At 36.4% G+C, this 16593-nt stretch overlaps 1 protein-coding gene across 8 annotated transcripts in view; it reads right to left on the bottom strand.

Annotated features, from left to right (window-relative positions):
• Positions 1 to 2933: 2933 nt before the first annotated feature.
• The window catches only part of LOC113546658 (kelch-like protein 25), a 28084-nt gene continuing 14424 nt past the window's right edge, over positions 2934 to 16593 (bottom strand). For 7 of the 8 annotated variants that reach the window (XM_026946621.3, XM_034305885.2, XM_026946622.3 and 4 more), the window contains one exon: positions 2934 to 4704. The gene's annotated coding sequence lies outside the window, so the exon portion shown is untranslated. Of the gene's footprint in view, positions 4705 to 8385; positions 12214 to 16593 lie in introns of those variants that run through there. The other variant, XM_026946623.3, reaches the window with a different exon arrangement.

Genomic DNA, 16593 nt, shown 5'->3' with positions numbered 1-16593 from the left:
TTTTAAAGTATCCTGATTAAATTTTCGTTTTTTTGCATCTGATAAATCTACACTGTCAGAGTACGATGATAACGCTAATGCTCATGTTTATTAAAATATATTTTTTTAATATACACTTGTCTGCATAATGCTGCAAAGCCTGACAGACGACGCTGAGGTGCTAAACTGACAAACTCAACGTTACAGATAATTTACCACAGACAGACAGACAGACATTTGAATAGACTGATAAATGCAGACAGACAGAAAGATGAACAGAGGTAGAGGAATACAGACAGAAAGACAGATGTTTATATAGACTGACAGTTAGATGAACAGATAGATGTAGAGACAGACAGATGGATAAATACAGGTAGATAAATACAGACAGGTGCTTAAATAGACAGAAAATGAGAGATGAGTAGACGGAGATACAGAGGTGGATGAATCGATAAACATGAAAGACAGACAGAAAGGTGGAGGGAGGTGGATGAATACACAGACAGGTGTTTAATGGACTGACAGACGGAGTTAGATAGATGTAAAGACAGACAGATGGACAGAGGTAGAGGAGGGAGGTGGATGAATACACAGACAGATGTTTCAGACACTTAAATAAACAGACAGAAAATTAGAGACGAATAGATACAGAGACACAGAGGTAGATGAATCGATAGACAGAACGACAGACAGACAGATGGTTAAATAGACAGAATTAGACGAACAGAGACGTGAAGACAGACAGACAGGTGGGCAGAGGTAGAGATAGAGGAATAAAGGCAGACAGACAGACAGGTGGGCAGAGGTAGAGATAGAGGAATAAAGGCAGACAGACAGGTGGGCAGAGGTAGAGATAGAGGAATAAAGGCAGACAGACAGGTGGGCAGAGGTAGAGATAGAGGAATAGAGACAGACAGACAGGTGGGCAGAGGTAGAGATAGAGGAATAGAGACAGACAGACAGACAGGTGGGCAGAGGTAGAGATAGAGGAATAGAGACAGACAGACAGACAGGTGGGCAGAGGTAGAGATAGAGGAATAGAGACAGACAGACAGGTGGGCAGAGGTAGAGATAGAGGAATAGAGACAGACAGGTGCTTAAATAGACAGAGACAGAAAAATCAGCGATGAGCAGATACAGAAACACAGGTAGATAAACCGATAGACGGACAAACAGACAGAGGAACAGATAGACATGAAGACAGATAGACAGGTGGTTAAACAGACTGAGAGACAGACAGAATTAGAGGAACAGTTAGATGTGAAGATAGATAGACAGGTGAGCCGAGGAATAGAGGCAGACAGGTGCTTAAATAGACAGAGACAGAAAAATCAGATACAGAAACACAGAGGTAGGTGAAACGATAGATAAAGACAGACAGACAGACAGACAGATGGTTCAATAGACTGAGAGACAGAATTAGATGAACAGATAGATGTGAAGACAGACATACAGATAGACAGGTTGGCAGAGGTAGAGATAGAGGAATAGAGACAGACAGACAGGTTGGCAGAGGTAGAGATAGAGGAATAAAGGCAGACAGACAGACAGGTGGGTAGAGGTAGAGGAATAAAGGCAGACAGACAGACAGGTGGGCAGAGGTAGAGGAATAAAGGCAGACAGACAGACAGGTGGGCAGAGGTAGAGGAATAGAGGCAGACAGACAGACAGGTGGGCAGAGGTAGAGGAATAAAGGCAGACAGACAGACAGGTGGGCAGAGGTAGAGGAATAGAGGCAGACAGACAGACAGGTGGGCAGAGGTAGAGGAATAGAGGCAGACAGACAGACAGGTGGGCAGAGGTAGAGGAATAAAGGCAGACAGACAGACAGGTGGGCAGAGGTAGAGGAATAGAGGCAGACAGACAGACAGGTGGGCAGAGGTAGAGGAATAGAGGCAGACAGACAGACAGGTGGGCAGAGGTAGAGGAATAAAGGCAGACAGACAGACAGGTGGGCAGAGGTAGAGGAATAAAGGCAGACAGACAGACAGGTGGGCAGAGGTAGAGGAATAGAGGCAGACAGAGACAGAAAAATCAGCGATGAGCAGATACAGAAACACAGACGTAGATGAACCGATAGACAGACAGACAGACAGAATTAGAGGAACAGACAGGTGAAGACAGACAGACAGGTGGGGTAGAGGTGGAAGAATAAAGGCAGACAGACAGGTGGACAGGAAGGCCAAAGGTTTATGGACAGACAGACAGGTACAGACAGACAGTATATTTATTATATATATTATAAACTCATCAAACAGTTTCTGTTTATTGCCAATGTTTAATTAGAAACTAACTGTATCATAATTTATCGTTATTAACACGAGTCATGTTTGATTTTTATGACGGACAGATAAAGTTAAAATGGAAGCATTTAAATAATGTGAATATATACAATTTTATAAAACTTATTAAATATTAACACATTTATTAAAAACTTGCATCAAATATGGATGTAAATGTATTTCTTGTAAGATATATTCCTATTAGAAAATATATATAATTATATATGGTAGTAATGAAGAAAAAAATATTTTATTCAATATTTATTTAATTTTTTTATTTAGTATTATAATTAAAAAATATATTTTATTCAATATTTAATGTTTTTAATTACTATGATCATTTGAATAAAAATTATTATAAAATTATGAGACCAAAAAGTGTTTCCTATAAGAAATATTCATATAAGTAATATATTATTTAAATATGGTAGTAAGGAAGAAAAAAATCTTTATTTGTTTATTTATTTCAATGTTTCCGTATATTTAATTTTAATTTTTTTTTACTGCTACCAACACCATGGAGCAAATCGGCTGAACTTCAAAGCTCTTTCATTATTTTTTTTTCAGCTTTAAGCCGAAACAGCGTCGTTTCTTTAATCCGCACACACACACACACACACACACACACACACACACACACACACACACACAGATTATAAAACCAGTCACAAGCATCAGGAAGTCATTTATTTCAAATCTTCAACTTTCCAGCAGAGCGGATTAACAGCAAAAAAACATCGAGCAGGAATTCAATCTAATAACACAGTCCCAAAAAAATGTGCCTTTCCAATGGAAAAGTCGCTTATTAAACGTTAAAACAAAACATTTCCTCAGTCTAAAATTCACATCCTATAAAAATCCTGTAAGACATTAAGCGTGAAAATCTCCTCGTACTTCATTCTTCAGAGGGCGTGCGCTGATAATCGTTTATTCGATAAATCACGATATAACGCACAGTAACGTTCACATGCTTTAGAACGGCGTTCAGTTAGTGTTCTTTCATTAGCCATCCGGGTCACGGCACCAGATATTCCTCCAACATGATGTTGCGTAGATTGTTCTTAGATTTCTTAACAATATTATCACAATAACGTGCAAGACAATGATTTTACTAGTGGCCAGGCCACATTTTAACGAAAAACAAACATCTGTAGTGTCTCGTTACGGGTCACAAGGAATTAAAACTTTTTTCCTACATGGTTTTATTAACATTATTTACAAATATTCGATATTTTACAAACTGCGTCGCAAACGTTCACAGCAAAGAGTCTCGATCTATTTTTCTTGTTGCAAGGAATGCATTAGAGTGTGGCTAAATGCAGGAACGATTGTGATAGGTCAAATCAGGCAACCAATGGAAATCGAGAGGAGGCGGAGCTTAATACAGCTTCAGCTGATAAAACTAGGTGATGATGTGTGACAGCTAGCTAGCCAAACTGTTACTGGAAAACTTTGCTAAAGTGCATGAGATCAGTTTTAAAGACTAGCTCAGAAGAAAATTCGACGGCTCCTTCCTCCGACATTTACAGCAGAATTTTAACATTTTTACGTATTTGCGATAGTGTGATCTCTTGTTGTGTTCTTTCCCCTTGTTTACGTGATTTATGTTCCACGTTTGAAATGTTGTTTGAAATGTGTTCTGGCTTGCGTTAGTGTTTCGTATGTTGTTTGGTTTCTGTTGTTGTTCATATAAAAATTAGTAAAAAATAATATTGAAAAAAAAAAAAAAGTAAGAAAATTTGACACAACGTTCAATATCGCAATATATCGTACAACCGATTATCGGCGCTTGCCTTTATCTTCACACATATTCAGAGAAATAAAGTTCAATTTAAAATTAAACAACCTCATCAACTCGTAGTCTGTGCAAAGTCATCGTGCTTTCTAAAAATTTTTTATTTATTTATTTATTTATTTTTAACCCGGACACAAATTAACCGTGATTTGCATTGCATGTCTCAAATTCGCATTTCTTCAGAATCCAAAAGTCCAGGAAGTCCTTGAGAACGTTGTGCTGTTGAGATTCAAGAACAAGTTCATAGGTTTCACTTTTGCTTCACAGGTTTTTTTTTTTTTTTTTTTTTTTTTTTAATTATAGAAGTAGTACAAGTGTGTCCCAAATCACCAAAAAAATGTGCATTTTCAAGTCAAATGTGGCGGATTTTCCACTTTCCAGAAAACTTTGTTCGCTGTTTCCAAACACACATCAGTGCGCGAGGTCGGTGTGTGTTCATGCCTTCTGTTTGGCAACTCACGAGATCCACTCTGTGCTACTTTTCGGTCTGGAATAAGCGATCCGAGAGGCTCTTCGCTCTGAGTTTGCTTATCCGTTTGATCATTAGAAGCACAGACATGGCTGTTTGCACACACACACACACACACACACACACACACACACACACACACTCGCTCAGTAACACACGTCGTCCAGAAACGTCGACACCTGCGAAGAGAGTCAGAGAGAAAAACCGTGAGCTCACCTGAAGGCAGAAAATCAGTGCAGTCTAATGAATGCAAACGTAAAAGAGAAATTTAAATATTTATGTTCAGCTGCTGTAACAATGTAAAACAGTTTAGTGCTGTTAGTGAAGTGTTTCTCTGGGTGTTTGTTCATCTTTATTCGCCATCCAATCAAATGCAAGTAACAATCCAGGTACTAATCAATCACCTGGATCACAATGCAAAGTGCATTTAAAGAGTAGATGATATACTGTACATCATCAAGTGTACTGTAAGTGCACTAAAGTCTTTTTTCAGTACAAACTTTGTTATAGATGTTTATTTTCTGGCTTCTACATTATTGATTCAGTACAAAAACATTTTAGATTCCAAACATTAGTTTTCCAGCACAAAATGAAATGTTCCAGAAAAATGTTTGTATGTTAGTAAAGAAAGCAGCAGATTCCATAAGAGACACTTTTCAGATAAAAACATAATGAAGGCTGCTGGGTTTCGCTGCAGAAATAAGAAGCGAGTCGACAGTCAAAGTCTCCAGAAGAACTGTGGCTGCTTCTGCAAGATGCTCAGTAACACTTCCAGCTCATTTCCTTATAAAACTGCACACACTGCACCTCAGATACTGCTTTATTTATTTAAAGTGAAGGATCGTCACATTAAATACTGACTTTGTTTCATTTATTACTGTTTACTGCTCTTTATAGGATTTTATTTTAATGTAGAAACATTTAGTTTCATTATTTTTGAAGGCGTCTTTACTCTACAGCATTTCTTTACACGTGCCTAAGACTTTTGAACAGAACTGTATAAATATATATATATATATATATATATAGTACATTTTTAAAGTGTACTACAGGTGCATTAAGTGCATATGTAGTATAGTTTACTCAGGTTTACTTCTTTACATATTATATCGTACATTTTTAAAGTGTAGCGTAAGTGGATTGGGAGTAAATTTAGTGACGTATACTCAAGTGCATGTACATACAGTATAACATACTCGATTGTACTACTCGTTATAGACATTTATCTTCGGGAAATATGCGTCTGTCATGGAGTAGCGCAGATTATGTGTTGATCTTAACATAATCCTGATAACTGTCCCGTCAGCTCGTTAATTTAGAAAATTTATTACCATTATTACTACTAGAAATATCATTATTATGGCTCGAGGGAAACCCGAGCTGTCAGAGGACCGACTTTACTCCTTTAATCCCGTTCTCATCGCCTCGATGTGCTTTTATGACATTTCAGTTGAAAGCTAATCCGTCTCTTAAGTGCGTGCGAGAGCGTTAAACCCCGACACCTGCAGCGATGGAGTGAAAGGCGACGGCCGCTCCGTACTGAGCCGATAAACATCCGAGAAAATCCACCGACGGGTTTGTAACAGCGTTGCGTGTGGCAGCTGTGAAAAACAGCTGGAATACAGTCACAGAAAACGGGGAACTATAATACAAAATATAAAATGTAGAAAGATACATCAAGATGACATTAAACTTAAAATCTAGTGATGTTTGTGTAATAAAATGTCACAATACCATAAACGGAAAACAGCTGCAGCTGTAGCTACTCAACCTCGTGTAAATAAATAATGCGTACTACAAAAATGTGTTAATTAGATAAAAATACAACTTACACAGCCTCTGCTAATTCTCACTCCTTAAACCATAAAATAGTGAAACACAACTTTTTACCAAGAACACGCTCTAAACACGTTCCATTGCTGCTTTAGCTAACGCTCCTGAGTGCGTTCCTAACTTTATCAAACTTTATATCGCACAACACTTCCACCTTTCCTCACAGCCGCTCTGTCTTTCAGCCTGTAACAACAGCGTGATAAATACCGTCAGCAGGCTTGGCATCGATGCCTTGTTCACGTATTTTTTTTATTTTTATCGGTAATTTTCAAATATAAAAACTAGCTGCTGCGGCGTATCCTTAAATCTCTAGCGTAGGCGTACGTGTATACTGTTAAAACCACACACACAGCGTCACATCAGACACTAGATGGAGCCGTATTACGTGAAGTGACGGAGATCAAATTTTATCTACGGGATCTGTTATATCGCCCCCCTGTGGTCTCCGAAGCTATTACACCAGGCATTGTTTTTAAACGCTAGTGTAACAGAAACAGATTTTATTTGCAAATGCAAATTAAAAATTTAATTTTAAACCATCAATGTCTCAAAGGCGCATTGATTGGAAAAAAAAAAACGTATGATCGATGTTTTTCGAAATCCCTAACTGACAGTGTGTGAGATTTTATTGGAAAAATTTAATCTTTCTGTTTTTCCACACCAGGGAGATGTGACGCGAGATCCTGAAGTGGATTATTTTTGTATAACAGCACAATGTTTTATTCCACTTACACCACAGCGATTTGCAAACAATTACAGTGTTTAATTTATTAATTTATTAATGACGTCACACTTTTTTTTTTTTTTGGTTTATAGTTAGATTTAATGTTACGGAACATCCGAGAGACACAGTACTTCCTGTTCTCATTTACGTTATATATACATCCTTCTCTTTCTTTTTTAAAAAAAAAAAAAAACAAACCCCAAAAAACTCAACTTCTTGTTTAACCGAGAAAACGGAAAGCATAAACTTTTTTTTGTTTGTTCTGGGAAACTGTTACAAAGCGCTGACACTGGAGACTCCTTCCATAAATGTAACATAAACATCTCCTTACTTTACGAAAACCTCACCATCTCAATGAGTCTAGGTTGTTCTGATACATTTTCTTATATTTAATGTTCTTCTTTATATTTTCTTTATATTTAATATTTTTTTACATTTACTTTATATATTTTTTTTATGTATATATTTTTCTTATATTTAAGGTTCTTCTTTATATTTAATATTTTTTAAAGGTATATATTTTTCTTATATTAATGTTCTTTATATTTTCTTTATATGTTTTTATGTATATATTTTTCTTACATTTAATGTTCTTTATATTTTTCTTTATATTTAATATTTTTCTACATTTATTTTATATTTTTTTATGTATATATTTTTCTTATATTTAATGTTCTTCTTTATATTTATATTTTTTAAAGGTATATATTTTTCTTATATTAATGTTCTTTATATTTTCTTTATATGTTTTTATGTATATATTTTTCTTACATTTAATGTTCTTTATATTTTTCTTTATATTTAATATTTTTCTACATTTATTTTATATTTTTTTATGTATATATTTTTCTTATATTTAATGTTCTTCTTTATATTTATATTTTTTAAAGGTATATATTTTTCTTATATTTAATGTTCTTCTTTATATTTTCTTTATATTTTTTATGTATATATTTTTCTTATATTTAATGTTCTTTATATTTATATTTTTTTAAGGTACATATTTTTCTTATATTTAATGTTCTTTACATTTTCTTTATATTTTTTATGTATATATTTTTCTTTATATTTAATATTTTTCTATATTTTCTTTTCTGTATAAAGCGTTTCACTGCAAGTCGCACTGTGTGGTTAATAAAATAATTTATAAAATTTGAGTCTGATCGCGTCTTTGTGCGTTTCACGTCTTTATCTCTCCGTATCAGATCAGCTCCTTCTACTTCAGTCTTCACGTCTGCTCTGAAGATATTTATTCTCTCTGGCCTTCAGTTTTCCATGAACGTTGGTTTGATCGCTGTTTCACTGTAGTTTTACTTTCTACAGAACTTTGCTCAACCTTGGTTGCTTTTAACTGTGCTTCAGAAATGAACACTGATCGATCGATCGATCGATTGATTATTAGTTTTAGATTATTTGATACTGAATGTGACATTCTTTGATTTTGGTTCGGATTAAAGCGAGGAGCTTCTGGTTAATATTCCACGCTCTCTCCTCCTCCTCCTTCACTCCATCTCCTCCTCCTTCTCCTCCTCCAGACTCGGTTACGTCTCTGCGACAAGAACGGACTTGTCCTGAAAGCTGAATCCTGAAACTAGGTTTCGTCAAACGGCACTGAAAATCCTCTCGTGTCATTTTCACACGTATTAAGAGCTTTAACGAGCCGACACACACACACACACACACACACACACACACACACACACTCGCGATTCTAACACCTTACTCACCAACGTTCGACTGTTTACTGAGAAATAATAATTAAAATATTCAAATTGGGGGAAACAAGGAAAAACTTTTTTTTTTTTTTTTACAGCACTTTCATTAGTTTCATTAAAAAAAGTAACTTTTCTGAGATATCACTGGTACTGTTTATATTTTTTATAATAATTTTTTAGAATAATTACAAATCGGATAATTACAAACTGATATTTTCTTCAAAATTTGTAACATGTTAAATGTTAATTTTGAAAAAAAAAAAAAGAAGAAATTAAATAAAAGCATTATCGAACTCTGTTTTCTACAGAGCTCCTAAAGGGACATCTGCCAAAAAAAAAGAAAGAAAGAAAGAAATCTTGTGCATCTTCCACGTTATAAAAAAAAATCATTGCCCCATGGGGTAATTTTGAAAAAAAAATAAAAATAAAAATAAATAAATAAAAATCTTGTGAATACGGAAAACTCTTGCGCGAGCAAATTTTTCATTCTTTTTCATAATTTTTTTTCTGAAAGAAAACGAGAAAAAAAAAAAAAATAAAAAATCTTGTGAAAACAACTAATTTTTACGTGAGTACGAGAATTTTCTGTCTTTTTTTTTTTTTTAAACATTTTTTTATATTTTTTGGTCTTTCAAGGATTCCACAAGTTTTTGTCTGCTTTATATTTTTTTATTGCTTTATTCATTTAATTTTTTTATTGCAGTTAAAGTGTAAATGACTCGGTTATTGTACATTTTTTAGCTTTTACTTCTGACGTGTTACAGCTTCTGATTTGCGTCCATAAAGACGATTAATTTTCCCCCAGATGCAGTAAACACACTTCTTTCTCGTATTTAAAGCGTATTTAAAACAAAACATTCCCAAAGTCTTTTTTTTTTCGTACAAGTTGCATCCAGCGTAAACTGAAAGTCAACATTCTGTCTATTTTTTTTTTTACCGAAATGATTTTATTTTATTTTGATGCTGTATTTCATTTTTTGGAAGGGAAAATTTCCAAACATTTCTCTACTTCTTAGGGTCATTTTGTCGATTTTTATTATTATTATTAAAATTTTTTCTTTTTTTGCTGAAAATGTTCTTGTCGTCATCATTGAGAGTTTTTATTTAAAAAAATATCAAGTTCAGATAATGAACAAATGGTCACGTTATATATTATACTGTGATATATATTTATTTTATCCCTTAAATCCTTTACACAGATGGAGTGAGCGGCTTTCATTCATTTTTCTATCAATCACTTTTAATTTTCTATAATTCAAGCAATTACAAATGACTTTTCTTAAAAATAAATAAATAAATAAATAAATATGTTTTAAAACCAAAAATTCTACCCAATATTGAGATACTGACGTACAGACGTACGAGTAATATAGCGAGTTGCTTTGGTGGATTTTTTAAAGCACTTTTAGCTTTTCAGAATTTAATTTAATTGAATTTCTGTATTTTTAATAAAAGATGATGTCATGTTTCTTGGATGGAATGCAAAGTAAATAAATAAATAAATTAAACCAAACAATAAACAAGCTCTAGATGTTAGTTTTCCACCCGAACGCCAGGCTTTATTTATTTATTTACTCGCTGAATCCTGGTTACTGGATTTTCTGCCAGCGGTGCAGTTTGTAATAAGCGCCATTGTGCTTCGCTAATCCGGCTAATTTGCCAGTCAGAGCTGCCCTCCGGAAAAGAAAAAAAAAAAAACCCCACTAAAGCAGATAATTGTTGTGCTGCTGCTGAGGCCGTAAATCAGATTGTGCCGGTGTAATCTGATCTCTTTGTCACCGTGGCTACAAACACGATGTTTTGGCCCAGCGTGCAGCTCTGCGTGAATAAAAGGCGCAGGAGCCTTTCAGCGTCTGATTCAGGACTTTAATTCACTGAAACATTCGCTGTTATTGATCACCAGCTCTATAATTTATATCAATAACAGCCTGTTTCAGATTCCCTTTAATACAGAAATCTCCGTCTTCGTCGAAACTCGCCGCCATTTTCCTTCCGACACGCAACAACTGCAACTCCATTTTAATTTTAATCATTTCTTTAAAAAAGTTCTTTAATTTATATAAACATCAGCGACTGTGATGATGAGCTTTAGTGATGAAGTAACTTTTAAATATCTATTACTTTTATTAATTAAATTTTTTTAACGTAAACTGAAGCAATTTATTTTGCTTGTGACGTTTCTGACAATATAATAATAATAATAATAATAATAATATTTAATATTATGATGAACCACAAAAGGAACAGAAAAAAGATCCCACTTTTATTGAAAAATCAGCCCTTATTATTATAAATTTTATAAAGTATAATAATTAGAATTTAAATTATTTGTAAAGTGTTATATTTTGATGCTGTGTTGTATTTAATCTTCTTCTTTTTTTTTTTTAAAAAAAGAAACTTGTCAACGATAAATTTTCCGCTTGAATTTAAACGAAGTCGGCTGATTGGCTGTGGAATAAACACAGTGTCTGTCTGTCTGTCTGTGTGTGTGTGTGTGTGTGTGTGTGTGTGTGTGTGTGTGTGCGCGGTGCTGTTACAGTAAAATAATCAACAACATCACTACCTGACGAAGCCGAGTTACTCTTTCCACCCCAACGTTGTTTCTTTTCCTCTAACAGCACGTCCCCAAGAGTTTTATTCCTCTTACAAAACGATTACAATAAAAAAATAATTAAAAGTTTATTTAAAAGTTCCTGTTCTCACTTATGTTATAGCAGCTATAAACACTCGTTCCCTCGCCAGCCTCTCTCTCTCTCTCTCTTTTTTTTTTAAATCTCTCTTGCATGTAATAAAACAAAAAAAAAATCCCGCAGCTTGTCATGTTACCGAGAAACCTAAAAAAAAAAAAAAAAAAAAAACGTAAAGATTTCGGAAAACTCAAAGTTACAGCTTTCCGTGCTCCGACTGTTACAAAGCAAAATAATTCGGGATTAATTATGGAGTAAAATGTCGAACGCAGTTCTTGGTATGCAGCGCTGATGTACTTACGTAATCTGTTACGATAAACTTTAATAACTGATCGAATAAGGTTTTAATCGTTAGATTTTTAATCTTTAGTTTTTACGAAAGCAAAATATCGCGATGTATCGTAGAAGAAGTGATTATCAGCACCGGCCTGTAGAGCCATGAGGAAACGGAGCGAAGGGAAATGACACGCAAACACCGACAGAAAACAAGCGAGAACACACACACACACACACACACACACACACACACACACACACACACACACACACACACACACAGCGCTGTATGGAAGCTGAATGTGGTAACCAGCAGGTGATCTCTCCTGCTGCTGCTGCAGTTATTGAAATATTCATGCGATGAAACAGGATTCCCGGCTCCGAGCCGCTCACCGAGCTCCATCCCTCTGCAGCTTTCTCTTTCTTTCTCACGGCGAGCGCAGAGACGCAGCGCTGCTCCGCCGAGGGGTTACAGGTATTTTTAGAGTAAAGGAAAAAAAAGAACACACAGCTGTTACATAAGAACTTATATAAGGAGAAAAAGGTCGATAATCGGTTTCATATATATATTTATATATATTTATATATATTCTCTCTGCTTCTATAGTTCGCTTTTTCAATGCAGACACCATTTTAACACCAACTCCTTCCTCTGTAATTGCCATTTTCACACACACTTCCTTTTCCTTTTCCAGCTGCCATTCCTACACTTCCCATTTCCTTTCCTTCTCCAGCCGCCATTCCTACACTTCCCATTTCCTTTCCTTCTCCAGCCGCCATTCCTACACTTCCCATTTCCTTTCCTTTCCTTCTCCAGCCGCCATTCCTACACTTCCCATTTCCTTTCCTTTCCTTCTCCAGCTGCCATTCCTACACTTCCCATTTCCTTTCCTTTCCTTTTCCAGCTGCCATTCCTACACTTCCCATTTCCTTTCCTTTTCCAGCTGCCATTTCAACACTTCCCATTTCCTTTCCTTTCCTTCTCCAGCCGCCATTCCTACACTTCCCATTTCCTTTCCTTTTCCAGCTGCCATTTCAACACTTCCCATTTCCTTTCCTTTCCTTCTCCAGCCGCCATTCCTACACTTCCCATTTCCTTTCCTTTTCCAGCTGCCATTTCAACACTTCCCATTTCCTTTCCTTTCCTTCTCCAGCTGCCATTTCAACACTTCCCATTTCCTTTCCTTTCCTTCTCCAGCTGCCATTCCTACACTTCCCATTTCCTTTCCTTTCCTTCTCCAGCCGCCATTCCTACACTTCCCATTTCCTTTCCTTCTCCAGCCGCCATTCCTACACTTCCCATTTCCTTTCCCTCTCCAGGTGCCATTCCTACACTTCCCATTTCCTTTCCCTCTCCAGGTGCCATTCCTACACTTCCCATTTCCCTTCCTTTCCCTCTCCAGGTGCCATTCGTTTTTCCTCCGCAGCTACCATTTCAACACTTCCCATTTCCTTTCCATTCCCTGTATAGCTACCATTTATACACTTCCTTTTTTTTTACTTCCTTTTCCTGTCACAGCTGCCACTTCTACGCTTCCTTTTAACTTCACAGCTGCCATTTCTACACTTCCTTTTCACTTGTTTTTCCTCTGCATCTTTCTATGCAATTTCCTCTGGACCTACCATCTCTACACTTTTCCTTTCCTCTAGAAACTACACTTCCTTTTCCTTTTCTTTCTCTCTATACCTGCCATGTTTACACTTCTTCTTCACCTCCATTTTCCTCCACAGTTGTCACTTGTACACTCCCTTTTCCTTCCCAGCTGCCATTTTGATACTTCCTTTTGGCCTTCACTCCACAGCTGCCATTTCTAGTCTCAACTTTTCATTTATAGGTGCCAAATCTACACTTCCTTTTTTCATAATTTTCACTTAAATTTTCCTACTTTGACACTTCTCTCTGTAGCTGCGATTCCAACACATCTTTTTCCCTTCGCGTCAGAGATTCACTCTCAACCTGCCGCTTGCTCGCACTGGGGATAATTATAAAGTCGAGGTTTATCCACACCACCTGCTTCGCCTGTGAAGAAGAAAGCGCTAATGGAAATGAAAAGGAAAGTGTGAATTACTACTGATAGAATAAATCATTCCAGCGTTTGGTTTCAGACGGATTAATAACAGAGAGAATCACTTCATCTAGATGCAGATAGTCGAGTTGAGAAATTTTATGTCATCAGATATTATAAACCTAAAGCCCTGAATGAAGGCAGCAGGGACGGCGGAGTTAAATAATAGATTCCTGACTTCAAGATCAACCCAGAAATAATGTTAAATTAGTGATGAAAAAAAAAAAAACCTGTTCATGGCAGCAGTTTAAGAGTTTTTGGTCCTATAGGAAATCATTTCAGGGCTTAATTGAAGATAGTTCTGAGCTATCAAGGATCATAAAAATTCAGTGTAATTTCGATAAAACCTAGATTTAATCTGTGCCTGCCCTGATAGTGGAAGAAAATTACATTACGTTCGATCCATTTACTCCTCAGGGGAGCAAAGATCTCTGCAGATCCGTCCGCTGGTAGCCTCTAATATCGACAGAGTGCTGAGGGAAGGGAAAAGTTCAAGCAAATATTGTGACACGCTGATGTTGTTTTTATGCTTATTCACTAGTCACCCATGTGTTATATTGTGAAAGAGAAGGATTTCAAATCAATGTGGGACGAGAGTCTAAACCACGTCTGACTCGTTATACAGACAGGCACAAAGTAAGAAAATGGAACATTTAACCGAATTTAGGAAGAGTACGATGAAACCAGTGCGTCATCATAATTACACCTAATGACATCACTTCATCATTTCGTTCACTTACAACCAGATAAAAATTCAATCATTCCTACATAAACTGTTTGCTCAGATTATATTATATTAATATTTGTTAATAATGGGTTCATTTTACCATTTAATTCAAACATACTCCTTTGAAATGGCACAAGTGCAGGAGATTTTACTCTTATTACCATTTAGTTCGACGGTTAAAAAGCTTGTTCTTTTGTGTTCTTTTCAAACATGCGCCACGACTTCGTTATGAATCCGTTGTGAGCGCAATTAACTGTGGTTACGCTAGCCGCTCTTCCCCAAACCTTGAGTAATCTAGCCACACGTAAGAGTTAAGAATGTGGCTTTAAAGACACTGGTGTCATAAACTCGCCATCCTGTTTTCTCTCGTCTCTAGTCACCAGTTTTTTTGTTTTTTTTTTAGGATTCCAACCCGACGCACCCGACGTGTGGAGCACTCAATCCGAATGAAGTGTTGTGCAAAATCCGTAACAGACGAGTCGTCACAAAAGACAGTAACACTACGAATCTACGGGATTCACCTAAAAATCCAACGTTCAGCCGAGTTTTTGCACCTGCCACTGCCAGCAAGCAGTTCCTGACCTATTCCCCCACTCGCAACCTTCCATCATGGGTGTTTTTCCCAAATAACCAAAGGTGGAAAGACTTCACCAGGGCAGGAAGTACCTACTTTTGTTTTAAAGTGTATGTCATAGGCATAACCGAATAAAATATTTGCGTTTACAGAAACGTATAGCTGCGGTGATGTCCGAGTCGTTTACATGTAAACTTAACAACACGCAATAGTGCCACTCCATGTCTTTAAGTTTGAATTGTTTGTGTGTTAAATTGCTAATAGAAATGATTTAAATGGTAAATAAACAACAAGGAAAAATCTAACACACACATCTAATTAAAACACAAGTAATATTAAAGACGTAGTTACGTTAACTGCAAATAAACCAGAGCTATTTCACGTATGTGCAAACTCTACATTATAGTAGCCAGCAGTGATAATTAGGGGTCCAAGCATAATTTTTCAACCATGACCCTACTTTATAATTACTGTTAATGAACCTCAGCCTAGCTAATCTTAATAAAATATGACACATTATAGTCTAAATGCATAATTAAATCCATGCCAAGTTCAGGCATGTCTGTAAAATCAGATCTTTTTTAGCTGATGATGTGGAAATAGCCATTAAGCACACCGCCTTGAAAATAGTTAGTTTTAGATCAAAGATATTTTAATTGTTAACAATAGGAGAAAAGGGAATTGTAGCACATAATGCAAGCTAATCTAAAATGTCGTGCTAGCATATCATTATTGCATGTACATGTGTATTACGCACATAAAAGCACTGCTGCACTTGTTTTCTTCATACATTATGAATGTATTAATTACCCGTGCCTTTTTAGCACCGGTTTGCTTTTAGACGACGACTCGCACATCAGAAACGTTGTTCGCATCAGTGTAACTAAAGCGGAAAGTAATTACGCTGATTTAGCGCCGAGTCCATAGGCCACAGACTTCAATGCAGATCTCGGATCAATGCTTAAGTGGATCACTAGCTCACTAAGCAGAATGTCACATTGATCCCGAGTAGGAGGTATTGGAAATCAAGCCTGAGCCTTGAGAAATGTTCAGGTCTTTTTCCTTTCTCAGCCATTCAGACGGTTTTCATGTCACCCATAAAACCTTCAATCAGACAGGAGCGCCGGCTTCGGCTGCCGACTTCAAAGGGAAGCTGCGAGACGCTCTTAACGCTTCGGCACTCCATTATCTTGACAGAAATCACAGTTCTTGAGAGTAAAATGTCAAACACCGGTTGACTTCACTCGCTCAGAAGAATGCACCGAAACGTCGTAACAGCCTGAGAAGAAACGTTTAGATCTGCGAGAGAAGTGAAGCAACACTGTGACACTTTGTATAACTGCTGATCCGACGCTGTTGCTGAAATATTCATACTTGGTGTCAGCATTACTTAAGTGCAACCAGAACTTCATTTATAATGATTTACGATCCTGGCATGGAACTGACTGCACTCAGAAACATTAGCT

Source organism: Pangasianodon hypophthalmus, chromosome 7 (assembly GCF_027358585.1).
Source record: "Pangasianodon hypophthalmus isolate fPanHyp1 chromosome 7, fPanHyp1.pri, whole genome shotgun sequence".
Classification (NCBI taxonomy): Eukaryota; Metazoa; Chordata; class Actinopteri; order Siluriformes; family Pangasiidae; genus Pangasianodon; species Pangasianodon hypophthalmus.
Note: the sequence above shows the minus strand (reverse complement) of the source record. Positions and strands in the feature narration are given on the sequence as shown.